We start from the raw sequence: 23,684 nt of genomic DNA, 5'->3' as shown, positions 1-23,684 counted from the left end.
GGAAAAGAAAAATGGAAACGGTAGATAAGATGATTGCATTGCTTGTCTGTTTTCTGCGCAAAGAAAGCACTCTGCTGCCCTCTTTTAGCAGAAGATGGAACTGCAGTTTCAACTTAAGGCGGGAAACCTTCTATTATGCAAATAATTCCCAGAAGACCCCAGAAGCCCAGATTGAAAGGGTGTCAGCCTCGTGTGGCTGCAAAGATATCCCCTGAGTCCTGCAGTAGAAGTCTGGCTTTCCTGAGGCACGGTGCTCAGGGAACTGCACTCAGAGTAGCGACCCATACAAAGGCCACCCTCATCTACCAGTGTGCTTGCCTCTGTCCACTTTTCCTGTCTATAGAACCTGGCCGTTCGTGGCCAAGTGAGTGAGAAGGACTGCCAGGGCAGCGCAGCTCCCATTCACCCACCGGAGCTGGCGCCATCCTCATGTCACTGCAGTGCTCTGTTAAATCAGCTGCTCTGGGCTGCAATGGTCCAGAGCACTGTAGCGCCAGTGTGCAGCATGTAAGGCATTGGTGGTTCAGTGGTAGAATTCTCGCCTGCCACGCGGGAGGCCCGGGTTCGATTCCCGGCCAATGCATGAGCGTTTTGCACATGTACCTTTCGTTGACTTTGAAGCATCGTGAAAAGGAAGAGATCAAACAAAAAAACAAGCCTTGATTGCCTTGCTTGCCTTATTTCTGCTACTAGCGATCACTCTGCTGATCCCTTTTAGTAGAAGGGGCCGCTGCGCCTTGACTGGAAGCAGGGCAATCTCAGATTATGCAAACAGCTCATAGAGGCCCAGCCCGAGTAGGTGCCAGTCTCACACGTCTGCAAAGGCCTTCAATGAGGCTTTCAGCAGAAGTCAAGAGTTTACGAGTGACCATTCGCATGGAACTGGCAGGTGTGTTAAATCAAGCGCTCTACCGCAGTAATGCTGCTTGTCAAGCATTGGTAGTTCAGTGGTAGAATTCTCGCTTCCCAAGCGGGAGGCCCGGGTTCGATTCCCGGCCAATGCATGGCACTTTTGTAGACGTGTCTCTTGATATTTTAAAAGGCATGGGAAAAGAAAAATGGAAACGGTAGATAAGATGATTGCATTGCTTGTCTGTTTTCTGCGCAAAGAAAGCACTCTGCTGCCCTCTTTTAGCAGAAGATGGAACTGCAGTTTCAACTTAAGGCGGGAAACCTTCTATTATGCAAATAATTCCCAGAAGACCCCAGAAGCCCAGATTGAAAGGGTGTCAGCCTCGTGTGGCTGCAAAGATATCCCCTGAGTCCTGCAGTAGAAGTCTGGCTTTCCTGAGGCACGGTGCTCAGGGAACTGCACTCAGAGTAGCGACCCATACAAAGGCCACCCTCATCTACCAGTGTGCTTGCCTCTGTCCACTTTTCCTGTCTATAGAACCTGGCCGTTCGTGGCCAAGTGAGTGAGAAGGACTGCCAGGGCAGCGCAGCTCCCATTCACCCACCGGAGCTGGCGCCATCCTCATGTCACTGCAGTGCTCTGTTAAATCAGCTGCTCTGGGCTGCAATGGTCCAGAGCACTGTAGCGCCAGTGTGCAGCATGTAAGGCATTGGTGGTTCAGTGGTAGAATTCTCGCCTGCCACGCGGGAGGCCCGGGTTCGATTCCCGGCCAATGCATGAGCGTTTTGCACATGTACCTTTCGTTGACTTTGAAGCATCGTGAAAAGGAAGAGATCAAACAAAAAAACAAGCCTTGATTGCCTTGCTTGCCTTATTTCTGCTACTAGCGATCACTCTGCTGATCCCTTTTAGTAGAAGGGGCCGCTGCGCCTTGACTGGAAGCAGGGCAATCTCAGATTATGCAAACAGCTCATAGAGGCCCAGCTCGAGTAGGTGCCAGTCTCACACGTCAGCAAAGGCCTTCAATGAGGCTTTCAGCAGAAGTCAAGAGTTTACGAGTGACCATTCGCATGGAACTGGCAGGTGTGTTAAATCAAGCGCTCTACCGCAGTAATGCTGCTTGTCAAGCATTGGTAGTTCAGTGGTAGAATTCTCGCTTCCCAAGCGGGAGGCTCGGGTTCGATTCCCGGCCAATGCATGGCACTTTTGTAGACGTGTCTCTTGATATTTTAAAAGGCATGGGAAAAGAAAAATGGAAACGGTAGATAAGATGATTGCATTGCTTGTCTGTTTTCTGCGCAAAGAAAACACTCTGCTGCCCTCTTTTAGCAGAAGATGGAACTGCAGTTTCAACTTAAGGCGGGAAACCTTCTATTATGCAAATAATTCCCAGAAGACCCCAGAAGCCCAGATTGAAAGGGTGTCAGCCTCGTGTGGCTGCAAAGATATCCCCTGAGTCCTGCAGTAGAAGTCTGGCTTTCCTGAGGCACGGTGCTCAGGGAACTGCACTCAGAGTAGCGACCCATACAAAGGCCACCCTCATCTACCAGTGTGCTTGCCTCTGTCCACTTTTCCTGTCTATAGAACCTGGCCGTTCGTGGCCAAGTGAGTGAGAAGGACTGCCAGGGCAGCGCAGCTCCCATTCACCCACCGGAGCTGGCGCCATCCTCATGTCACTGCAGTGCTCTGTTAAATCAGCTGCTCTGGGCTGCAATGGTCCAGAGCACTCTAGCGCCAGTGTGCAGCATGTACGGCATTGGTGGTTCAGTGGTAGAATTCTCGCCTGCCACGCGGGAGGCCCGGGTTTGATTCCCGGCCAATGCATGAGCGTTTTGCACATGTACCTTTCGTTGACTTTGAAGCATCGTGAAAAGGAAGAGATCAAACAAAAAAACAAGCCTTGATTGCCTTGCTTGCCTTATTTCTGCTACTAGCGATCACTCTGCTGATCCCTTTTAGTAGAAGGGGCCGCTGCGCCTTGACTGGAAGCAGGGCAATCTCAGATTATGCAAACAGCTCATAGAGGCCCAGCTCGAGTAGGTGCCAGTCTCACACGTCTGCAAAGGCCTTCAATGAGGCTTTCAGCAGAAGTCAAGAGTTTACGAGTGACCATTCGCATGGAACTGGCAGGTGTGTTAAATCAAGCGCTCTACCGCAGTAATGCTGCTTGTCAAGCATTGGTAGTTCAGTGGTAGAATTCTCGCTTCCCAAGCGGGAGGCCCGGGTTCGATTCCCGGCCAATGCATGGCACTTTTGTAGACGTGTCTCTTGATATTTTAAAAGGCATGGGAAAAGAAAAATGGAAATGGTAGATAAGATGATTGCATTGCTTGTCTGTTTTCTGCGCAAAGAAAGCACTCTGCTGCCCTCTTTTAGCAGAAGATGGAACTGCAGTTTCAACTTAAGGCGGGAAACCTTCTATTATGCAAATAATTCCCAGAAGACCCCAGAAGCCCAGATTGAAAGGGTGTCAGCCTCGTGTGGCTGCAAAGATATCCCCTGAGTCCTGCAGTAGAAGTCTGGCTTTCCTGAGGCACGGTGCTCAGGGAACTGCACTCAGAGTAGCGACCCATACAAAGGCCACCCTCATCTACCAGTGTGCTTGCCTCTGTCCACTTTTCCTGTCTATAGAACCTGGCCGTTCGTGGCCAAGTGAGTGAGAAGGACTGCCAGGGCAGCGCAGCTCCCATTCACCCACCGGAGCTGGCGCCATCCTCATGTCACTGCAGTGCTCTGTTAAATCAGCTGCTCTGGGCTGCAATGGTCCAGAGCACTGTAGCGCCAGTGTGCAGCATGTAAGGCATTGGTGGTTCAGTGGTAGAATTCTCGCCTGCCACGCGGGAGGCCGGGTTCGATTCCCGGCCAATGCATGAGCGTTTTGCACATGTACCTTTCGTTGACTTTGAAGCATCGTGAAAAGGAAGAGATCAAACAAAAAAACAAGCCTTGATTGCCTTGCTTGCCTTGCTTGCCTTATTTCTGCTACTAGCGATCACTCTGCTGATCCCTTTTAGTAGAAGGGGCCGCTGCGCCTTGACTGGAAGCAGGGCAATCTCAGATTATGCAAACAGCTCATAGAGGCCCAGCTCGAGTAGGTGCCAGTCTCACACGTCTGCAAAGGCCTTCAATGAGGCTTTCAGCAGAAGTCAAGAGTTTACGAGTGACCATTCGCATGGAACTGGCAGGTGTGTTAAATCAAGCGCTCTACCGCAGTAATGCTGCTTGTCAGGCATTGGTAGTTCAGTGGTAGAATTCTCGCTTCCCAAGCGGGAGGCCCGGGTTCGATTCCCGGCCAATGCATGGCACTTTTGTAGACGTGTCTCTTGATATTTTAAAAGGCATGGGAAAAGAAAAATGGAAACGGTAGATAAGATGATTGCATTGCTTGTCTGTTTTCTGCGCAAAGAAAGCACTCTGCTGCCCTCTTTTAGCAGAAGATGGAACTGCAGTTTCAACTTAAGGCGGGAAACCTTCTATTATGCAAATAATTCCCAGAAGACCCCAGAAGCCCAGATTGAAAGGGTGTCAGCCTCGTGTGGCTGCAAAGATATCCCCTGAGTCCTGCAGTAGAAGTCTGGCTTTCCTGAGGCACGGTGCTCAGGGAACTGCACTCAGAGTAGCGACCCATACAAAGGCCACCCTCATCTACCAGTGTGCTTGCCTCTGTCCACTTTTCCTGTCTATAGAACCTGGCCGTTCGTGGCCAAGTGAGTGAGAAGGACTGCCAGGGCAGCGCAGCTCCCATTCACCCACCGGAGCTGGCGCCATCCTCATGTCACTGCAGTGCTCTGTTAAATCAGCTGCTCTGGGCTGCAATGGTCCAGAGCACTGTAGCGCCAGTGTGCAGCATGTAAGGCATTGGTGGTTCAGTGGTAGAATTCTCGCCTGCCACGCGGGAGGCCCGGGTTCGATTCCCGGCCAATGCATGAGCGTTTTGCACATGTACCTTTCGTTGACTTTGAAGCATCGTGAAAAGGAAGAGATCAAACAAAAAAACAAGCCTTGATTGCCTTGCTTGCCTTATTTCTGCTACTAGCGATCACTCTGCTGATCCCTTTTAGTAGAAGGGGCCGCTGCGCCTTGACTGGAAGCAGGGCAATCTCAGATTATGCAAACAGCTCATAGAGGCCCAGCCCGAGTAGGTGCCAGTCTCACACGTCTGCAAAGGCCTTCAATGAGGCTTTCAGCAGAAGTCAAGAGTTTACGAGTGACCATTCGCATGGAACTGGCAGGTGTGTTAAATCAAGCGCTCTACCGCAGTAATGCTGCTTGTCAAGCATTGGTAGTTCAGTGGTAGAATTCTCGCTTCCCAAGCGGGAGGCCCGGGTTCGATTCCCGGCCAATGCATGGCACTTTTGTAGACGTGTCTCTTAATATTTTAAAAGGCATGGGAAAAGAAAAATGGAAACGGTAGATAAGATGATTGCATTGCTTGTCTGTTTTCTGCGCAAAGAAAGCACTCTGCTGCCCTCTTTTAGCAGAAGATGGAACTGCAGTTTCAACTTAAGGCGGGAAACCTTCTATTATGCAAATAATTCCCAGAAGACCCCAGAAGCCCAGATTGAAAGGGTGTCAGCCTCGTGTGGCTGCAAAGATATCCCCTGAGTCCTGCAGTAGAAGTCTGGCTTTCCTGAGGCACGGTGCTCAGGGAACTGCACTCAGAGTAGCGACCCATACAAAGGCCACCCTCATCTACCAGTGTGCTTGCCTCTGTCCACTTTTCCTGTCTATAGAACCTGGCCGTTCGTGGCCAAGTGAGTGAGAAGGACTGCCAGGGCAGCGCAGCTCCCATTCACCCACCGGAGCTGGCGCCATCCTCATGTCACTGCAGTGCTCTGTTAAATCAGCTGCTCTGGGCTGCAATGGTCCAGAGCACTGTAGCGCCAGTGTGCAGCATGTAAGGCATTGGTGGTTCAGTGGTAGAATTCTCGCCTGCCACGCGGGAGGCCCGGGTTCGATTCCCGGCCAATGCATGAGCGTTTTGCACATGTACCTTTCGTTGACTTTGAAGCATCGTGAAAAGGAAGAGATCAAACAAAAAAACAAGCCTTGATTGCCTTGCTTGCCTTGCTTGCCTTATTTCTGCTACTAGCGATCACTCTGCTGATCCCTTTTAGTAGAAGGGGCCGCTGCGCCTTGACTGGAAGCAGGGCAATCTCAGATTATGCAAACAGCTCATAGAGGCCCAGCTCGAGTAGGTGCCAGTCTCACACGTCTGCAAAGGCCTTCAATGAGGCTTTCAGCAGAAGTCAAGAGTTTACGAGTGACCATTCGCATGGAACTGGCAGGTGTGTTAAATCAAGCGCTCTACCGCAGTAATGCTGCTTGTCAAGCATTGGTAGTTCAGTGGTAGCATTCTCGCTTCCCAAGCGGGAGGCCCGGGTTCGATTCCCGGCCAATGCATGGCACTTTTGTAGACGTGTCTCTTGATATTTTAAAAGGCATGGGAAAAGAAAAATGGAAACGGTAGATAAGATGATTGCATTGCTTCTCTGTTTTCTGCGCAAAGAAAGCACTCTGCTGCCCTCTTTTAGCAGAAGATGGAACTGCAGTTTCAACTTAAGGCGGGAAACCTTCTATTATGCAAATAATTCCCAGAAGACCCCAGAAGCCCAGATTGAAAGGGTGTCAGCCTCGTGTGGCTGCAAAGATATCCACTGAGTCCTGCAGTAGAAGTCTGGCTTTCCTGAGGCACGGTGCTCAGGGAACTGCACTCAGAGTAGCGACCCATACAAAGGCCACCCTCATCTACCAGTGTGCTTGCCTCTGTCCACTTTTCCTGTCTATAGAACCTGGCCGTTCGTGGCCGTTCGTGGCCAAGTGAGTGAGAAGGACTGCCAGGGCAGCGCAGCTCCCATTCACCCACCGGAGCTGGCGCCATCCTCATGTCACTGCAGTGCTCTGTTAAATCAGCTGCTCTGGGCTGCAATGGTCCAGAGCACTGTAGCGCCAGTGTGCAGCATGTAAGGCATTGGTGGTTCAGTGGTAGAATTCTCGCCTGCCACGCGGGAGGCCCGGGTTCGATTCCCGGCCAATGCATGAGCGTTTTGCACATGTACCTTTCGTTGACTTTGAAGCATCGTGAAAAGGAAGAGACCGAACAAAAAAACAAGCCTTGATTGCCTTGCTTGCCTTATTTCTGCTACTAGCGATCACTCTGCTGATCCCTTTTAGTAGAAGGGGCCGCTGCGCCTTGACTGGAAGCAGGGCAATCTCAGATTATGCAAACAGCTCATAGAGGCCCAGCCCGAGTAGGTGCCAGTCTCACACGTATGCAAAGGCCTTCAATGAGGCTTTCAGCAGAAGTGAAGAGTTTACAAGTGACCATTCGCATGGAACTGGCAGGTGTGTTAAATCAAGCGCTCTACCGCAGTAATGCTGCTTGTCAGGCATTGGTAGTTCAGTGGTAGAATTCTCGCTTCCCAAGCGGGAGGCCCGGGTTCGATTCCCGGCCAATGCATGGCACTTTTGTAGACGTGTCTCTTGATATTTTAAAAGGCATGGGAAAAGAAAAATGGAAACGGTAGATAAGATGATTGCATTGCTTGTCTGTTTTCTGCGCAAAGAAAGCACTCTGCTGCCCTCTTTTAGCAGAAGATGGAACTGCAGTTTCAACTTAAGGCGGGAAACCTTCTATTATGCAAATAATTCCCAGAAGACCCCAGAAGCCCAGATTGAAAGGGTGTCAGCCTCGTGTGGCTGCAAAGATATCCCCTGAGTCCTGCAGTAGAAGTCTGGCTTTCCTGAGGCACGGTGCTCAGGGAACTGCACTCAGAGTAGCGACCCATACAAAGGCCACCCTCATCTACCAGTGTGCTTGCCTCTGTCCACTTTTCCTGTCTATAGAACCTGGCCGTTCGTGGCCAAATGAGTGAGAAGGACTGCCAGGGCAGCGCAGCTCCCATTCACCCACCGGAGCTGGCGCCATCCTCATGTCACTGCAGTGCTCTGTTAAATCAGCTGCTCTGGGCTGCAATGGTCCAGAGCACTGTAGCGCCAGTGTGCAGCATGTAAGGCATTGGTGGTTCAGTGGTAGAATTCTCGCCTGCCACGCGGGAGGCCCGGGTTCGATTCCCGGCCAATGCATGAGCGTTTTGCACATGTACCTTTCGTTGACTTTGAAGCATCGTGAAAAGGAAGAGACCGAACAAAAAAACAAGCCTTGCTTGCCTTATTTCTGCTACTAGCGATCACTCTGCTGATCCCTTTTAGTAGAAGGGGCCGCTGCGCCTTGACTGGAAGCAGGGCAATCTCAGATTATGCAAAACGCTCATAGAGGCCCAGCCCGAGTAGGTGCCAGTCTCACACGTCTGCAAAGGCCTTCAATGAGGCTTTCAGCAGAAGTCAAGAGTTTACGAGTGACCATTCGCATGGAACTGGCAGGTGTGTTAAATCAAGCGCTCTACCGCAGTAATGCTGCTTGTCAGGCATTGGTAGTTCAGTGGTAGAATTCTCGCTTCCCAAGCGGGAGGCCCGGGTTCGATTCCCGGCCAATGCATGGCACTTTTGTAGACGTGTCTCTTGATATTTTAAAAGGCATGGGAAAAGAAAAATGGAAACGGTAGATAAGATGATTGCATTTCTTGTCTGTTTTCTGCGCAAAGAAAGCACTCTGCTGCCCTCTTTTAGCAGAAGATGGAACTGCAGTTTCAACTTAAGGCGGGAAACCTTCTATTATGCAAATAATTCCCAGAAGACCCCAGAAGCCCAGATTGAAAGGGTGTCAGCCTCGTGTGGCTGCAAAGATATCCCCTGAGTCCTGCGGTAGAAGTCTGGCTTTCCTGAGGCACGGTGCTCAGGGAACTGCATCCAGAGTAGCGACCCATACAAAGGCCACCCTCATCTACCAGTGTGCTTGCCTCTGTCCACTTTTCCTGTCTATAGAACCTGGCCGTTCGTGGCCAAGTGAGTGAGAAGGACTGCCAGGGCAGCGCAGCTCCCATTCACCCACCGGAGCTGGCGCCATCCTCATGTCACTGCAGTGCTCTGTTAAATCAGCTGCTCTGGGCTGCAATGGTCCAGAGCACTGTAGCGCCAGTGTGCAGCATGAAAGGCATTGGTGGTTCAGTGGTAGAATTCTCGCCTGCCACGCGGGAGGCCCGGGTTCGATTCCCGGCCAATGCATGAGCGTTTTGCACATGTACCTTTCGTTGACTTTGAAGCATCGTGAAAAGGAAGAGACCGAACAAAAAAACAAGCCTTGATTGCCTTGCTTGCCTTATTTCTGCTACTAGCGATCACTCTGCTGATCCCTTTTAGTAGAAGGGGCCGCTGCGCCTTGACTGGAAGCAGGGCAATCTCAGATTATGCAAAACGCTCATAGAGGCCCAGCCCGAGTAGGTGCCAGTCTCACACGTCTGCAAAGGCCTTCAATGAGGCTTTCAGCAGAAGTCAAGAGTTTACGAGTGACCATTCGCATGGAACTGGCAGGTGTGTTAAATCAAGCGCTCTACCGCAGTAATGCTGCTTGTCAGGCATTGGTAGTTCAGTGGTAGAATTCTTGCTTCCCAAGCGGGAGGCACGGGTTCGATTCCCGGCCAATGCATGGCACTTTTGTAGACGTGTCTCTTGATATTTTAAAAGGCATGGGAAAAGAAAAATGGAAACGGTAGATAAGATGATTGCATTTCTTGTCTGTTTTCTGCGCAAAGAAAGCACTCTGCTGCCCTCTTTTAGCAGAAGATGGAACTGCAGTTTCAACTTAAGGCGGGAAACCTTCTATTATGCAAATAATTCCCAGAAGACCCCAGAAGCCCAGATTGAAAGGGTGTCAGCCTCGTGTGGCTGCAAAGATATCCCCTGAGTCCTGCGGTAGAAGTCTGGCTTTCCTGAGGCACGGTGCTCAGGGAACTGCACTCAGAGTAGCGACCCATACAAAGGCCACCCTCATCTACCAGTGTGCTTGCCTCTGTCCACTTTTCCTGTCTATAGAACCTGGCCGTTCGTGGCCAAATGAGTGAGAAGGACTGCCAGGGCAGCGCAGCTCCCATTCACCCACCGGAGCTGGCGCCATCCTCATGTCACTGCAGTGCTCTGTTAAATCAGCTGCTCTGGGCTGCAATGGTCCAGAGCACTGTAGCGCCAGTGTGCAGCATGAAAGGCATTGGTGGTTCAGTGGTAGAATTCTCGCCTGCCACGCGGGAGGCCCGGGTTCGATTCCCGGCCAATGCATGAGCGTTTTGCACATGTACCTTTCGTTGACTTTGAAGCATCGTGAAAAGGAAGAGACCGAACAAAAAAACAAGCCTTGATTGCCTTGCTTGCCTTATTTCTGCTACTAGCGATCACTCTGCTGATCCCTTTTAGTAGAAGGGGCCGCTGCGCCTTGACTGGAAGCAGGGCAATCTCAGATTATGCAAAACGCTCATAGAGGCCCAGCCCGAGTAGGTGCCAGTCTCACACGTCTGCAAAGGCCTTCAATGAGGCTTTCAGCAGAAGTCAAGAGTTTACGAGTGACCATTCGCATGGAACTGGCAGGTGTGTTAAATCAAGCGCTCTACCGCAGTAATGCTGCTTGTCAGGCATTGGTAGTTCAGTGGTAGAATTCTTGCTTCCCAAGCGGGAGGCACGGGTTCGATTCCCGGCCAATGCATGGCACTTTTGTAGACGTGTCTCTTGATATTTTAAAAGGCATGGGAAAAGAAAAATGGAAACGGTAGATAAGATGATTGCATTTCTTGTCTGTTTTCTGCGCAAAGAAAGCACTCTGCTGCCCTCTTTTAGCAGAAGATGGAACTGCAGTTTCAACTTAAGGCGGGAAACCTTCTATTATGCAAATAATTCCCAGAAGACCCCAGAAGCCCAGATTGAAAGGGTGTCAGCCTCGTGTGGCTGCAAAGATATCCCCTGAGTCCTGCGGTAGAAGTCTGGCTTTCCTGAGGCACGGTGCTCAGGGAACTGCACTCAGAGTAGCGACCCATACAAAGGCCACCCTCATCTACCAGTGTGCTTGCCTCTGTCCACTTTTCCTGTCTATAGAACCTGGCCGTTCGTGGCCAAATGAGTGAGAAGGACTGCCAGGGCAGCGCAGCTCCCATTCACCCACCGGAGCTGGCGCCATCCTCATGTCACTGCAGTGCTCTGTTAAATCAGCTGCTCTGGGCTGCAATGGTCCAGAGCACTGTAGCGCCAGTGTGCAGCATGAAAGGCATTGGTGGTTCAGTGGTAGAATTCTCGCCTGCCACGCGGGAGGCCCGGGTTCGATTCCCGGCCAATGCATGAGCGTTTTGCACATGTACCTTTCGTTGACTTTGAAGCATCGTGAAAAGGAAGAGACCGAACAAAAAAACAAGCCTTGATTGCCTTGCTTGCCTTATTTCTGCTACTAGCGATCACTCTGCTGATCCCTTTTAGTAGAAGGGGCCGCTGCGCCTTGACTGGAAGCAGGGCAATCTCAGATTATGCAAAACGCTCATAGAGGCCCAGCCCGAGTAGGTGCCAGTCTCACACGTCTGCAAAGGCCTTCAATGAGGCTTTCAGCAGAAGTCAAGAGTTTACGAGTGACCATTCGCATGGAACTGGCAGGTGTGTTAAATCAAGCGCTCTACCGCAGTAATGCTGCTTGTCAGGCATTGGTAGTTCAGTGGTAGAATTCTCGCTTCCCAAGCGGGAGGCCCGGGTTCGATTCCCGGCCAATGCATGGCACTTTTGTAGACGTGTCTCTTGATATTTTAAAAGGCATGGGAAAAGAAAAATGGAAACGGTAGATAAGATGATTGCATTTCTTGTCTGTTTTCTGCGCAAAGAAAGCACTCTGCTGCCCTCTTTTAGCAGAAGATGGAACTGCAGTTTCAACTTAAGGCGGGAAACCTTCTATTATGCAAATAATTCCCAGAAGACCCCAGAAGCCCAGATTGAAAGGGTGTCAGCCTCGTGTGGCTGCAAAGATATCCCCTGAGTCCTGCGGTAGAAGTCTGGCTTTCCTGAGGCACGGTGCTCAGGGAACTGCACTCAGAGTAGCGACCCATACAAAGGCCACCCTCATCTACCAGTGTGCTTGCCTCTGTCCACTTTTCCTGTCTATAGAACCTGGCCGTTCGTGGCCAAGTGAGTGAGAAGGACTGCCAGGGCAGCGCAGCTCCCATTCACCCACCGGAGCTGGCGCCATCCTCATGTCACTGCAGTGCTCTGTTAAATCAGCTGCTCTGGGCTGCAATGGTCCAGAGCACTGTAGCGCCAGTGTGCAGCATGTAAGGCATTGGTGGTTCAGTGGTAGAATTCTCGCCTGCCACGCGGGAGGCCCGGGTTCGATTCCCGGCCAATGCATGAGCGTTTTGCACATGTACCTTTCGTTGACTTTGAAGCATCGTGAAAAGGAAGAGACTGAACAAAAAAACAAGCCTTGATTGCCTTGCTTGCCTTATTTCTGCTACTAGCGATCACTCTGCTGATCCCTTTTAGTAGAAGGGGCCGCTGCGCCTAGACTGGAAGCAGGGCAATCTCAGATTATTGTTAGGGAGAATTCTCTGTTTAGGCTGAATTTCCCTACCTAGTGAGTCCCCCAGCAGCTTTGCTGGATTTCTGGGGTTTAATTTTTTTCTCCTGCCAAGAGTGAGACTCTTTTACCCTCACTCTTGGACATGTTGAAGTGTGTTTTCTTGGTTAAACCTTGTGTTGAATGGGCTATGGGGTCTTTTACTCCATAGGGCCTCATGTATTTTTGTGATGTGGGTCACACAGCACCCTCTGTGCCGTGACCCAGGGGTGTCCTAGGGACTCCCCAACATAGACTCCATACCCTGGGACTGACTACTGTCTCTCAGGGCATGTAAAGTCACCAAAGACTTTGCTAGTCTTGAATCCTGAACAGAACCAGTACAAACCATCATATTGTGGACGTACTGGCTGGGGCAATTCGATTGCCCCAGGGTCTGTTAGTCGAGGGGGCACGTCTCCGTCCCCCCTGATCGAGTTTTGGCTGGTGGCAGTGGAAACTACTTTTTATATTCGACCGCGAATATTTCCCTATGGGATTTCCCATTGTTTTAGGCTAACACATTTAATTATTTATTTACGGTAGCCTTAAACATACCACCGGTTTATATATTTATTTTTATAACTCCGGTTGGGACTTTTTGCCAAAACTTGATTCTAAAATGGCGTTGGTGTTCGCCTCTGTAACTCTGACCCAAAGTGGAGCCCTTTGTTCCACTTTTGGCGGGCTTCTCCACAGAAGCCCTCCAAAGTGGTGCCACTCTGTCTGGGGTACTTAGGAGGGGTGGAGGGGGATTTAGGCACCCTGGACTGAGTTACCTTGGTAACTCAAGTCGCACTCCGTCCTGATTGGCCCAAGTGGTGAGCCGCCCGGCTCACCACTTAGCATGGTTGAGTGACAGCTAGGCTGGGTGAATGGGGGTTTGCTGCATAAAAGCAGGGCTTTGGGGACTGGGACTTCAGAAGTCGCCACAGGACCAAGAATCCGACGAGGGAAGAGCTGAGCCGACCTGCTTCGACGACACCACCCGGTGGAGCCCTGCTGAACCGTCTCACCACTTTTTCCCGACGACCGAGGAGAACTCTTAACGGAGTGGCTCCTTCCCTTGACTGGTGGGGACAACCAGTTTTCGCCTTCTTTCCGTTCTTTGAGGTATCTCGTGGCCGCCTTGCCTGTGCCAAGCACCCCGGCAACCGGAATACCACACTTTACCCCCATACCGCGAAAGTCGGCACCAACCCTTTAACCGGAGGACTCCGCGGCTGGTTTCTTCCCGGGCAGTGCAACGACCCTCTTCTTCTGCTCTTCAGCGAGAACTTCTTCTCCCCTGACCGACGTCGAGCCCTGCTGCCACTGCCTGGAACAACTGCCACCGCTGGAGGATCCTTTCCGCTTAAGGTACTGTGTTCTGCCTGGCTTCCCTTGCTACCGACTGTACGGGGTAGATTTAGTCCCCGGCTTTCGAACCTGGGAGTGCCTGGGACACTTTGGCTAAACTTTCTGAGCCACTCTAACCTCTTTTTGACTCTTTGCAAGACTTTGAATCTCTAACTAACAGTGTGATCTTGGGCACATTTTCGCTCCGGCTACTCTAAGAGTGGGCCCTGCCTAGTGACTTTTGCTCACCTGCGACTTTATTCTTCTGTAAGCCTATTGCAAGTGCTCTGGACCTTAGAGTGGTGTGTCTAACCCATTTCTGCTTTTTCTCTCCCTTTCTTGGAAACTACTAGAGTGTCATCTAACGTTAAGCACTCACCTCTGTTTTAATTAAGTGGTGTTTTACCTAGAGTTGTCTAGATAGGAGAAAGGATTGAATCTACTTTCATTATAACTGTGTTGAAGTACTTTTACTATATTTTTGCTAGAGTGTTTTTAACTTATGTGTATTTTAAATAAATAACTATATACTTTTGAAACCAAGCTCTGGTCAGTGTTTGCTTGTGCTATTGTGTTTTGGTACATATTGTGTATACTTTACATACTGCCTAACTCTTCTTGAGAGAAGTCTGACTGCTCAGCCACAGCTACCAGGTAAATCTGGGTGGTACAGACTGCTACCAAAGGGGTTTACTGCTCTACCTGTAGTCTTAAATCTTTTGCAGTGTTCCCCAAGGGAACTGCACAGGTTTCTGCCTAACACTGGTGTACAGCGGTGGGATTTGTATTGAGTATACATTTTATTGTGCTTTAGATACCTTAGTGCAACTAACCACAAAGCTTAGCACTGAAAAAGTAAAACCTCTAACATGTCAGTTATAGAAAGCTATAGTCAAGAGTCCCTTGCAGCCAAAACTGCTGATTGTTTAAGAGTGCTCTGTAAACATAAGGATCTCCTGACTAAGGGCAAGAAAATGGAGCTGATTGAAAGATTGTTAGCTAACCAAAGTCTGGGTGATGGTTCAGAGGAACCTACCACTCCAGCGACTGTAGATGACAGTGTTGAAGTTAACATGGAGCAAAATGTTGATGTTTCTGAGGAAGAGTCAGAAGAGGAGGGTGAGGCTGTTGTAACTGTCCCCCCTAGGCCTCTGCCTGCTCTACCTGCTGTGCCTACTGGACCTTTACCAGGTCCCACATTTAGTCCTCAGTACTTTGAACTGGAGAAAATGAAGCTAGAATTGGAGTATAAGAAACTTAATGCTCAAACTGACAAAGAACTAAGGCTAAGGGAAATGGAGCTCAAGTATGACTTAGAAATGAAGAAATTATCTGTTGAGAATGTTTCTCTCTCTGGCTCCTCTAGAAGTTCCAGTCCTAAAAGACCCCGGATGCCTAAAGAATTGGTTGGTATGTATGAGCCTAAGTTGGATGTGTTGGATTGGTTGTCTCTGTTTGAATATAATCATGGGCTCCAGAACATCACAGGAAATGACTTACTCACCTGGTTGTTCTCTAGGCTTCCCCCTGTTGCAACTGATGTGGTAATGGAGATGGGGGAGGAGGATAGGAAGGACTATGAATGTGTGAAACTAGCTTTGATAGCTAGGTTTGGGAAGACCCCTTCCCAGTATCTTAAGAGGTTTAGGAGCCTCAAAAAGCATGATGGTACCCCTTGGGCTACCTGGGTGAGTGAATGTTTGAAAAACTTAGAGGGATGGATTAAGGGTTACAAGGTGAACACTTATGAGGGGATGAGAAATCTCTTTATGTTGGAGTCAATTTATGATGCCTGCTCTCCTGAGCTCAGACAGCACTTGGCTGATTCACAGGAATTGGATCCTAGGAAGCTAGCTAGGGCTGCTGACTTGTGGGTTGCCAACAGGGCCACTCCCAAGGATTCTGGGGTAACTCAGAGGAAGGATGGGGAGAAACAGCCTAAAAAGGACTCCAAAGAGAATTCTAATACCTCCCATACCCAAGAGGGCCACAAACAACCAAATAACCAGGGTAAGCCCCAGGGTAAACCGAATCAGGCTAGTGTACCTTCTGGCCACAAGCCAGAAGGAGGTCAGAACAAGCCACCCTTCCAGAGAGCATTTGGACAATGCTATGTCTGTCAGGGTACTGACCATATCAAAGGAGATCCCAAGTGCAAGGGTAAACCTGCAGGGATCAGCACAGTCTCCTTAGCCTTCACTCCTGAGGATGAAGTACAGATGGCTAGTGCCCACTTTGAACTCTTTGCTGAAGAACCCTTGGGTCTTCAAGCAACTGTAAACTTAGAGCCTATGGGTCTGGTTAGTCCCCAGAATAGGGTTGTGTATAACTCCCTACCTGTTAACTCTAAGGTGTATTATGTGGACAGTGTTCTTGTCAATGGCCAGGATACTCCTGCCAGGAGAGACACTGGGGCCAGCAGAACAGTAGTGGATGAAAGCTTCTTTCAACCTGAGGATGTGGCCAAAGCACCCAAAAGTCCCACTAAGATGTCTGGAGGCCCTGTCCAAATGGTTCCTATCCTACCAGCCCTCATTCAGTGTAACAACATGACAGTGAGGATCCCTGTCAGTGTTCAGACTGAGGTACCTGGGAAGGTCCTGTTAGGGAATGACCTAAGAACTCTAGGAGTAGTGTCACATACCCCCAGGCCTCCCAGTATGGAGAAGCAGAACTTAACCAAATTGGCTAGACAGGCTACCTTGAAGGACCCTTCTAAGCCTGTGGGACCCTCTACTGAGAACCCCACTACAAGCCCTGGTGTTAGTAAGTTGACCTCTAACCCAGGCACATTTCAGGATAGTATGCTAGGAACATGGGCGCCCCAACCAAGCTCCATCATTGTTCCCCTAGTCTCAGAGTCTCTGACTCCCCCTGCTTCTGAGGAAGAGGTGGATAGACCAACTAGGCCCCTATCTGGACCCGAGAGAACTGGTAATTCTCAGTGCTGGTGGAAAACCAGAAAAGAAAAGTCTAAGGCCAAAAACCTTCAGACTGTTGGACCTTCTACTGAAGACCCCAACTCAAATCCTAATATTAGGGGGGGAACTCCTAAAATAGGTAAGGGTAGATCTAAGAGGAAGGGGAAGCAGGTACATTGCCTAACCCCAACCCCTCCAACCAAGAGGCCTAAGACCCAACCTGCTCCCACAAGAGAGGTGGTGAGGAACCTTGGAGGCCCCTCTAGATCTAAGGGAATCCTTTATAAGGACCCCTTCAAAAAGCCTAACATAGGTTCAGAAGTTGTACCAACTTCTGAGGGACTGGTCAACCAGATCCCCTATAACAAAAAGACTGATGTTCCTCAAAGGGTTTGTAGGTCCTTTAGCTTGCAAAAGAAAACCTTTGAGTTCTCCCTTAAGCACAGGTCAGGGTGTCACCATCAAAATGCTGATGGACTCTCTAGGATGTATATCATCGACTAGAGGTATGAGGTTCATCCAGGAGTGGATTAAATCCTCCTGTCCCTTAGTCTGGGGGGGGCGAGTGTTAGGGAGAATTCTCTGTTTAGGCTGAATTTCCCTACCTAGTGAGTCCCCCAGCAGCTTTGCTGGATTTCTGGGGTTTAATTTTTTTCTCCTGCCAAGAGTGAGACTCTTTTACCCTCACTCTTGGACATGTTGAAGTGTGTTTTCTTGGTTAAACCTTGTGTTGAATGGGCTATGGGGTCTTTTACTCCATAGGGCCTCATGTATTTTTGTGATGTGGGTCACACAGCACCCTCTGTGCCGTGACCCAGGGGTGTCCTAGGGACTCCCCAACATAGACTCCATACCCTGGGACTGACTACTGTCTCTCAGGGCATGTAAAGTCACCAAAGACTTTGCTAGTCTTGAATCCTGAACAGAACCAGTACAAACCATCATATTGTGGACGTACTGGCTGGGGCAATTCGATTGCCCCAGGGTCTGTTAGTCGAGGGGGCACGTCTCCGTCCCCCCTGATCGAGTTTTGGCTGGTGGCAGTGGAAACTACTTTTTATATTCGACCGCGAATATTTCCCTATGGGATTTCCCATTGTTTTAGGCTAACACATTTAATTATTTATTTACGGTAGCCTTAAACATACCACCGGTTTATATATTTATTTTTATAACTCCGGTTGGGACTTTTTGCCAAAACTTGATTCTAAAATGGCGTTGGTGTTCGCCTCTGTAACTCTGACCCAAAGTGGAGCCCTTTGTTCCACTTTTGGCGGGCTTCTCCACAGAAGCCCTCCAAAGTGGTGCCACTCTGTCTGGGGTACTTAGGAGGGGTGGAGGGGGATTTAGGCACCCTGGACTGAGTTACCTTGGTAACTCAAGTCGCACTCCGTCCTGATTGGCCCAAGTGGTGAGCCGCCCGGCTCACCACTTAGCATGGTTGAGTGACAGCTAGGCTGGGTGAATGGGGGTTTGCTGCATAAAAGCAGGGCTTTGGGGACTGGGACTTCAGAAGTCGCCACAGGACCAAGAATCCGACGAGGGAAGAGCTGAGCCGACCTGCTTCGACGACACCACCCGGTGGAGCCCTGCTGAACCGTCTCACCACTTTTTCCCGACGACCGAGGAGAACTCTTAACGGAGTGGCTCCTTCCCTTGACTGGTGGGGACAACCAGTTTTCGCCTTCTTTCCGTTCTTTGAGGTATCTCGTGGCCGCCTTGCCTGTGCCAAGCACCCCGGCAACCGGAATACCACACTTTACCCCCATACCGCGAAAGTCGGCACCAACCCTTTAACCGGAGGACTCCGCGGCTGGTTTCTTCCCGGGCAGTGCAACGACCCTCTTCTTCTGCTCTTCAGCGAGAACTTCTTCTCCCCTGACCGACGTCGAGCCCTGCTGCCACTGCCTGGAACAACTGCCACCGCTGGAGGATCCTTTCCGCTTAAGGTACTGTGTTCTGCCTGGCTTCCCTTGCTACCGACTGTACGGGGTAGATTTAGTCCCCGGCTTTCGAACCTGGGAGTGCCTGGGACACTTTGGCTAAACTTTCTGAGCCACTCTAACCTCTTTTTGACTCTTTGCAAGACTTTGAATCTCTAACTAACAGTGTGATCTTGGGCACATTTTCGCTCCGGCTACTCTAAGAGTGGGCCCTGCCTAGTGACTTTTGCTCACCTGTGACTTTATTCTTCTGTAAGCCTATTGCAAGTGCTCTGGACCTTAGAGTGGTGTGTCTAACCCATTTCTGCTTTTTCTCTCCCTTTCTTGGAAACTACTAGAGTGTCATCTAACGTTAAGCACTCACCTCTGTTTTAATTAAGTGGTGTTTTACCTAGAGTTGTCTAGATAGGAGAAAGGATTGAATCTACTTTCATTATAACTGTGTTGAAGTACTTTTACTATATTTTTGCTAGAGTGTTTTTAACTTATGTGTATTTTAAATAAATAACTATATACTTTTGAAACCAAGCTCTGGTCAGTGTTTGCTTGTGCTATTGTGTTTTGGTACATATTGTGTATACTTTACATACTGCCTAACTCTTCTTGAGAGAAGTCTGACTGCTCAGCCACAGCTACCAGGTAAATCTGGGTGGTACAGACTGCTACCAAAGGGGTTTACTGCTCTACCTGTAGTCTTAAATCTTTTGCAGTGTTCCCCAAGGGAACTGCACAGGTTTCTGCCTAACAATTATGCAAACAGCTCATAGAGGCCCAGCCCGAGTAGGTGCCAGTCTCACACGTCTGCAAAGGCCTTCAATGAGGCTTTCAGCAGAAGTCAAGAGTTTACGAGTGACCATTCGCATGGAACTGGCAGGTGTGTTAAATCAAGCGCTCTACCGCAGTAATGCTGCTTGTCAAGCATTGGTAGTTCAGTGGTAGAATTCTCGCTTCCCAAGCGGGAGGCCCGGGTTCGATTCCCGGCCAATGCATGGCACTTTTGTAGACGTGTCTCTTGATATTTTAAAAGGCATGGGAAAAGAAAAATTGAAACGGTAGATAAGATGATTGCATTGCTTGTCTGTTTTCTGCGCAAAGAAAGCACTCTGCTGCCCTCTTTTAGCAGAAGATGGAACTGCAGTTTCAACTTAAGGCGGGAAACCTTCTATTATGCAAATAATTCCCAGAAGACCCCAGAAGCCCAGATTGAAAGGGTGTCAGCCTCGTGTGGCTGCAAAGATATCCCCTGAGTCCTGCAGTAGAAGTCTGACTTTCCTGAGGCACGGTGCTCAGGGAACTGCACTCAGAGTAGCGACCCATACAAAGGCCACCCTCATCTACCAGTGTGCTTGCCTCTGTCCACTTTTCCTGTCTATAGAACCTGGCCGTTCGTGGCCAAGTGAGTGAGAAGGACTGCCAGGGCAGCGCAGCTCCCATTCACCCACCGGAGCTGGCGCCATCCTCATGTCACTGCAGTGCTCTGTTAAATCAGCTGCTCTGGGCTGCAATGGTCCAGAGCACTGTAGCGCCAGTGTGCAGCATGAAAGGCATTGGTGGTTCAGTGGTAGAATTCTCGCCTGCCACGCGGGAGGCCCGGGTTCGATTCCCGGCCAATGCATGAGCGTTTTGCACATGTACCTTTCGTTGACTTTGAAGCATCGTGAAAAGGAAGAGACCGAACAAAAAAACAAGCCTTGATTGCCTTGCTTGCCTTATTTCTGCTACTAGCGATCACTCTGCTGATCCCTTTTAGTAGAAGGGGCCGCTGCGCCTTGACTGGAAGCAGGGCAATCTCAGATTATGCAAAACGCTCATAGAGGCCCAGCCCGAGTAGGTGCCAGTCTCACACGTCTGCAAAGGCCTTCAATGAGGCTTTCAGCAGAAGTCAAGAGTTTACGAGTGACCATTCGCATGGAACTGGCAGGTGTGTTAAATCAAGCGCTCTACCGCAGTAATGCTGCTTGTCAGGCATTGGTAGTTCAGTGGTAGAATTCTCGCTTCCCAAGCGGGAGGCACGGGTTCGATTCCCGGCCAATGCATGGCACTTTTGTAGACGTGTCTCTTGATATTTTAAAAGGCATGGGAAAAGAAAAATGGAAACGGTAGATAAGATGATTGCATTTCTTGTCTGTTTTCTGCGCAAAGAAAGCACTCTGCTGCCCTCTTTTAGCAGAAGATGGAACTGCAGTTTCAACTTAAGGCGGGAAACCTTCTATTATGCAAATAATTCCCAGAAGACCCCAGAAGCCCAGATTGAAAGGGTGTCAGCCTCGTGTGGCTGCAAAGATATCCCCTGAGTCCTGCGGTAGAAGTCTGGCTTTCCTGAGGCACGGTGCTCAGGGAACTGCACTCAGAGTAGCGACCCATACAAAGGCCACCCTCATCTACCAGTGTGCTTGCCTCTGTCCACTTTTCCTGTCTATAGAACCTGGCCGTTCGTGGCCGTTCGTGGCCAAGTGAGTGAGAAGGACTGCCAGGGCAGCGCAGCTCCCATTCACCCACCGGAGCTGGCGCCATCCTCATGTCACTGCAGTGCTCTGTTAAATCAGCTGCTCTGGGCTGCAATGGTCCAGAGCACTGTAGCGCCAGTGTGCAGCATGTAAGGCATTGGTGGTTCAGTGGTAGAATTCTCGCCTGCCACGCGGGAGGCCCGGGTTCGATTCCCGGCCAATGCATGAGCGTTTTGCACATGTACCTTTCGTTGACTTTGAAGCATCGTGAAAAGGAAGAGACCGAACAAAAAAACAAGCCTTGATTGCCTTGCTTGCCTTATTTCTGCTACTAGCGATCACTCTGCTGATCCCTTTTAGTAGAAGGGGCCGCTGCGCCTTGACTGGAAGCAGGGCAATCTCAGATTATGCAAACAGCTCATAGAGGCCCAGCCCGAGTAGGTGCCAGTCTCACACGTCTGCAAAGGCCTTCAATGAGGCTTTCAGCAGAAGTCAAGAGTTTACAAGTGACCATTCGCATGGAACTGGCAGGTGTGTTAAATCAAGCGCTCTACCGCAGTAATGCTGCTTGTCAGGCATTGGTAGTTCAGTGGTAGAATTCTCGCTTCCCAAGCGGGAGGCCCGGGTTCGATTCCCGGCCAATGCATGGCACTTTTGTAGACGTGTCTCTTGATATTTTAAAAGGCATGGGAAAAGAAAAATGGAAACGGTAGATAAGATGATTGCATTGCTTGTCTGTTTTCTGCGCAAAGAAAGCACTCTGCTGCCCTCTTTTAGCAGAAGATGGAACTGCAGTTTCAACTTAAGGCGGGAAACCTTCTATTATGCAAATAATTCCCAGAAGACCCCAGAAGCCCAGATTGAAAGGGTGTCAGCCTCGTGTGGCTGCAAAGATATCCCCTGAGTCCTGCGGTAGAAGTCTGGCTTTCCTGAGGCACGGTGCTCAGGGAACTGCATCCAGAGTAGCGACCCATACAAAGGCCACCCTCATCTACCAGTGTGCTTGCCTCTGTCCACTTTTCCTGTCTATAGAACCTGGCCGTTCGTGGCCAAGTGAGTGAGAAGGACTGCCAGGGCAGCGCAGCTCCCATTCACCCACCGGAGCTGGCGCCATCCTCATGTCACTGCAGTGCTCTGTTAAATCAGCTGCTCTGGGCTGCAATGGTCCAGAGCACTGTAGCGCCAGTGTGCAGCATGAAAGGCATTGGTGGTTCAGTGGTAGAATTCTCGCCTGCCACGCGGGAGGCCCGGGTTCGATTCCCGGCCAATGCATGAGCGTTTTGCACATGTACCTTTCGTTGACTTTGAAGCATCGTGAAAAGGAAGAGACCGAACAAAAAAACAAGCCTTGATTGCCTTGCTTGCCTTATTTCTGCTACTAGCGATCACTCTAATGATCCCTTTTAGTAGAAGGGGCCGCTGCGCCTTGACTGGAAGCAGGGCAATCTCAGATTATGCAAAACGCTCATAGAGGCCCAGCCCGAGTAGGTGCCAGTCTCACACGTCTGCAAAGGCCTTCAATGAGGCTTTCAGCAGAAGTCAAGAGTTTACAAGTGACCATTCGCATGGAACTGGCAGGTGTGTTAAATCAAGCGCTCTACCGCAGTAATGCTGCTTGTCAGGCATTGGTAGTTCAGTGGTAGAATTCTCGCTTCCCAAGCGGGAGGCCCGGGTTCGATTCCCGGCCAATGCATGGCACTTTTGTAGACGTGTCTCTTGATATTTTAAAAGGCATGGGAAAAGAAAAATGGAAACGGTAGATAAGATGATTGCATTGCTTGTCTGTTTTCTGCGCAAAGAAAGCACTCTGCTGCCCTCTTTTAGCAGAAGATGGAACTGCAGTTTCAACTTAAGGCGGGAAACCTTCTATTATGCAAATAATTCCCAGAAGACCCCAGAAGCCCAGATTGAAAGGGTGTCAGCCTCGTGTGGCTGCAAAGATATCCCCTGAGTCCTGCAGTAGAAGTCTGGCTTTCCTGAGGCACGGTGCTCAGGGAACTGCACTCAGAGTAGCGACCCATACAAAGGCCACCCTCATCTACCAGTGTGCTTGCCTCTGTCCACTTTTCCTGTCTATAGAACCTGGCCGTTCGTGGCCAAGTGAGTGAGAAGGACTGCCAGGGCAGCGCAGCTCCCATTCACCCACCGGAGCTGGCGCCATCCTCATGTCACTGCAGTGCTCTGTTAAATCAGCTGCTCTGGGCTGCAATGGTCCAGAGCACTGTAGCGCCAGTGTGCAGCATGTAAGGCATTGGTGGTTCAGTGGTAGAATTCTCGCCTGCTACGCGGGAGGCCCGGGTTCGATTCCCGGCCAATGCATGAGCGTTTTGCACATGTACCTTTCGTTGACTTTGAAGCATCGTGAAAAGGAAGAGATCAAACAAAAAAACAAGCCTTGATTGCCTTGCTTGCCTTATTTCTGCTACTAGCGATCACTCTGCTGATCCCTTTTAGTAGAAGGGGCCGCTGCGCCTTGACTGGAAGCAGGGCAATCTCAGATTATGCAAACAGCTCATAGAGGCCCAGCTCGAGTAGGTGCCAGTCTCACACGTCTGCAAAGGCCTTCAATGAGGCTTTCAGCAGAAGTCAAGAGTTTACGAGTGACCATTCGCATGGAACTGGCAGGTGTGTTAAATCAAGCGCTCTACCGCAGTAAAGCTGCTTGTCAAGCATTGGTAGTTCAGTGGTAGAATTCTCGCTTCCCAAGCG

General features: G+C 50.1%; 26 non-coding genes across 26 annotated transcripts; all 26 read left to right on the top strand.

Moving 5' to 3' along the window:
* The first annotated feature begins 512 nt into the window (after nucleotides 1-512).
* Nucleotides 513-583, top strand: TRNAG-GCC (transfer RNA glycine (anticodon GCC)). The gene has a single exon. It is a non-coding gene; the product is annotated as a tRNA-Gly (tRNA).
* Nucleotides 584-933: 350 nt separating this feature from the next.
* TRNAG-CCC (transfer RNA glycine (anticodon CCC)) lies at nucleotides 934-1,004 on the top strand. The gene has a single exon. It is a non-coding gene; the product is annotated as a tRNA-Gly (tRNA).
* Nucleotides 1,005-1,559: 555 nt separating this feature from the next.
* Nucleotides 1,560-1,630, top strand: TRNAG-GCC (transfer RNA glycine (anticodon GCC)). The gene has a single exon. It is a non-coding gene; the product is annotated as a tRNA-Gly (tRNA).
* A 350-nt stretch (nucleotides 1,631-1,980) lies between these two features.
* TRNAG-CCC (transfer RNA glycine (anticodon CCC)) lies at nucleotides 1,981-2,051 on the top strand. The gene has a single exon. It is a non-coding gene; the product is annotated as a tRNA-Gly (tRNA).
* Nucleotides 2,052-3,027: 976 nt separating this feature from the next.
* Nucleotides 3,028-3,098, top strand: TRNAG-CCC (transfer RNA glycine (anticodon CCC)). Its single transcript has one exon. It is a non-coding gene; the product is annotated as a tRNA-Gly (tRNA).
* Nucleotides 3,099-4,082: 984 nt separating this feature from the next.
* On the top strand, nucleotides 4,083-4,153 carry TRNAG-CCC (transfer RNA glycine (anticodon CCC)). Its single transcript has one exon. It is a non-coding gene; the product is annotated as a tRNA-Gly (tRNA).
* Nucleotides 4,154-4,708: 555 nt separating this feature from the next.
* TRNAG-GCC (transfer RNA glycine (anticodon GCC)) lies at nucleotides 4,709-4,779 on the top strand. Its single transcript has one exon. It is a non-coding gene; the product is annotated as a tRNA-Gly (tRNA).
* A 350-nt stretch (nucleotides 4,780-5,129) lies between these two features.
* Nucleotides 5,130-5,200, top strand: TRNAG-CCC (transfer RNA glycine (anticodon CCC)). The gene has a single exon. It is a non-coding gene; the product is annotated as a tRNA-Gly (tRNA).
* A 555-nt stretch (nucleotides 5,201-5,755) lies between these two features.
* Nucleotides 5,756-5,826, top strand: TRNAG-GCC (transfer RNA glycine (anticodon GCC)). Its single transcript has one exon. It is a non-coding gene; the product is annotated as a tRNA-Gly (tRNA).
* A 995-nt stretch (nucleotides 5,827-6,821) lies between these two features.
* TRNAG-GCC (transfer RNA glycine (anticodon GCC)) lies at nucleotides 6,822-6,892 on the top strand. The gene has a single exon. It is a non-coding gene; the product is annotated as a tRNA-Gly (tRNA).
* A 350-nt stretch (nucleotides 6,893-7,242) lies between these two features.
* On the top strand, nucleotides 7,243-7,313 carry TRNAG-CCC (transfer RNA glycine (anticodon CCC)). Its single transcript has one exon. It is a non-coding gene; the product is annotated as a tRNA-Gly (tRNA).
* A 555-nt stretch (nucleotides 7,314-7,868) lies between these two features.
* Nucleotides 7,869-7,939, top strand: TRNAG-GCC (transfer RNA glycine (anticodon GCC)). The gene has a single exon. It is a non-coding gene; the product is annotated as a tRNA-Gly (tRNA).
* Nucleotides 7,940-8,280: 341 nt separating this feature from the next.
* Nucleotides 8,281-8,351, top strand: TRNAG-CCC (transfer RNA glycine (anticodon CCC)). Its single transcript has one exon. It is a non-coding gene; the product is annotated as a tRNA-Gly (tRNA).
* Nucleotides 8,352-8,906: 555 nt separating this feature from the next.
* TRNAG-GCC (transfer RNA glycine (anticodon GCC)) lies at nucleotides 8,907-8,977 on the top strand. Its single transcript has one exon. It is a non-coding gene; the product is annotated as a tRNA-Gly (tRNA).
* A 976-nt stretch (nucleotides 8,978-9,953) lies between these two features.
* On the top strand, nucleotides 9,954-10,024 carry TRNAG-GCC (transfer RNA glycine (anticodon GCC)). Its single transcript has one exon. It is a non-coding gene; the product is annotated as a tRNA-Gly (tRNA).
* Nucleotides 10,025-11,000: 976 nt separating this feature from the next.
* Nucleotides 11,001-11,071, top strand: TRNAG-GCC (transfer RNA glycine (anticodon GCC)). Its single transcript has one exon. It is a non-coding gene; the product is annotated as a tRNA-Gly (tRNA).
* Nucleotides 11,072-11,421: 350 nt separating this feature from the next.
* Nucleotides 11,422-11,492, top strand: TRNAG-CCC (transfer RNA glycine (anticodon CCC)). The gene has a single exon. It is a non-coding gene; the product is annotated as a tRNA-Gly (tRNA).
* Nucleotides 11,493-12,047: 555 nt separating this feature from the next.
* TRNAG-GCC (transfer RNA glycine (anticodon GCC)) lies at nucleotides 12,048-12,118 on the top strand. Its single transcript has one exon. It is a non-coding gene; the product is annotated as a tRNA-Gly (tRNA).
* Nucleotides 12,119-19,446: 7,328 nt separating this feature from the next.
* On the top strand, nucleotides 19,447-19,517 carry TRNAG-CCC (transfer RNA glycine (anticodon CCC)). Its single transcript has one exon. It is a non-coding gene; the product is annotated as a tRNA-Gly (tRNA).
* A 555-nt stretch (nucleotides 19,518-20,072) lies between these two features.
* Nucleotides 20,073-20,143, top strand: TRNAG-GCC (transfer RNA glycine (anticodon GCC)). The gene has a single exon. It is a non-coding gene; the product is annotated as a tRNA-Gly (tRNA).
* A 350-nt stretch (nucleotides 20,144-20,493) lies between these two features.
* TRNAG-CCC (transfer RNA glycine (anticodon CCC)) lies at nucleotides 20,494-20,564 on the top strand. The gene has a single exon. It is a non-coding gene; the product is annotated as a tRNA-Gly (tRNA).
* A 565-nt stretch (nucleotides 20,565-21,129) lies between these two features.
* TRNAG-GCC (transfer RNA glycine (anticodon GCC)) lies at nucleotides 21,130-21,200 on the top strand. The gene has a single exon. It is a non-coding gene; the product is annotated as a tRNA-Gly (tRNA).
* A 350-nt stretch (nucleotides 21,201-21,550) lies between these two features.
* TRNAG-CCC (transfer RNA glycine (anticodon CCC)) lies at nucleotides 21,551-21,621 on the top strand. Its single transcript has one exon. It is a non-coding gene; the product is annotated as a tRNA-Gly (tRNA).
* A 555-nt stretch (nucleotides 21,622-22,176) lies between these two features.
* Nucleotides 22,177-22,247, top strand: TRNAG-GCC (transfer RNA glycine (anticodon GCC)). The gene has a single exon. It is a non-coding gene; the product is annotated as a tRNA-Gly (tRNA).
* Nucleotides 22,248-22,597: 350 nt separating this feature from the next.
* TRNAG-CCC (transfer RNA glycine (anticodon CCC)) lies at nucleotides 22,598-22,668 on the top strand. The gene has a single exon. It is a non-coding gene; the product is annotated as a tRNA-Gly (tRNA).
* Nucleotides 22,669-23,223: 555 nt separating this feature from the next.
* Nucleotides 23,224-23,294, top strand: TRNAS-GCU (transfer RNA serine (anticodon GCU)). The gene has a single exon. It is a non-coding gene; the product is annotated as a tRNA-Ser (tRNA).
* The last annotated feature ends 390 nt before the right edge of the window (nucleotides 23,295-23,684 follow it).

Source organism: Ambystoma mexicanum, chromosome 1p (genome assembly GCF_040938575.1).
Source record: "Ambystoma mexicanum isolate Mex_15411 chromosome 1p, UKY_AmexF1_1, whole genome shotgun sequence".
Classification (NCBI taxonomy): domain Eukaryota; kingdom Metazoa; phylum Chordata; class Amphibia; order Caudata; family Ambystomatidae; genus Ambystoma; species Ambystoma mexicanum.
Note: the sequence above shows the minus strand (reverse complement) of the source record. Positions and strands in the feature narration are given on the sequence as shown.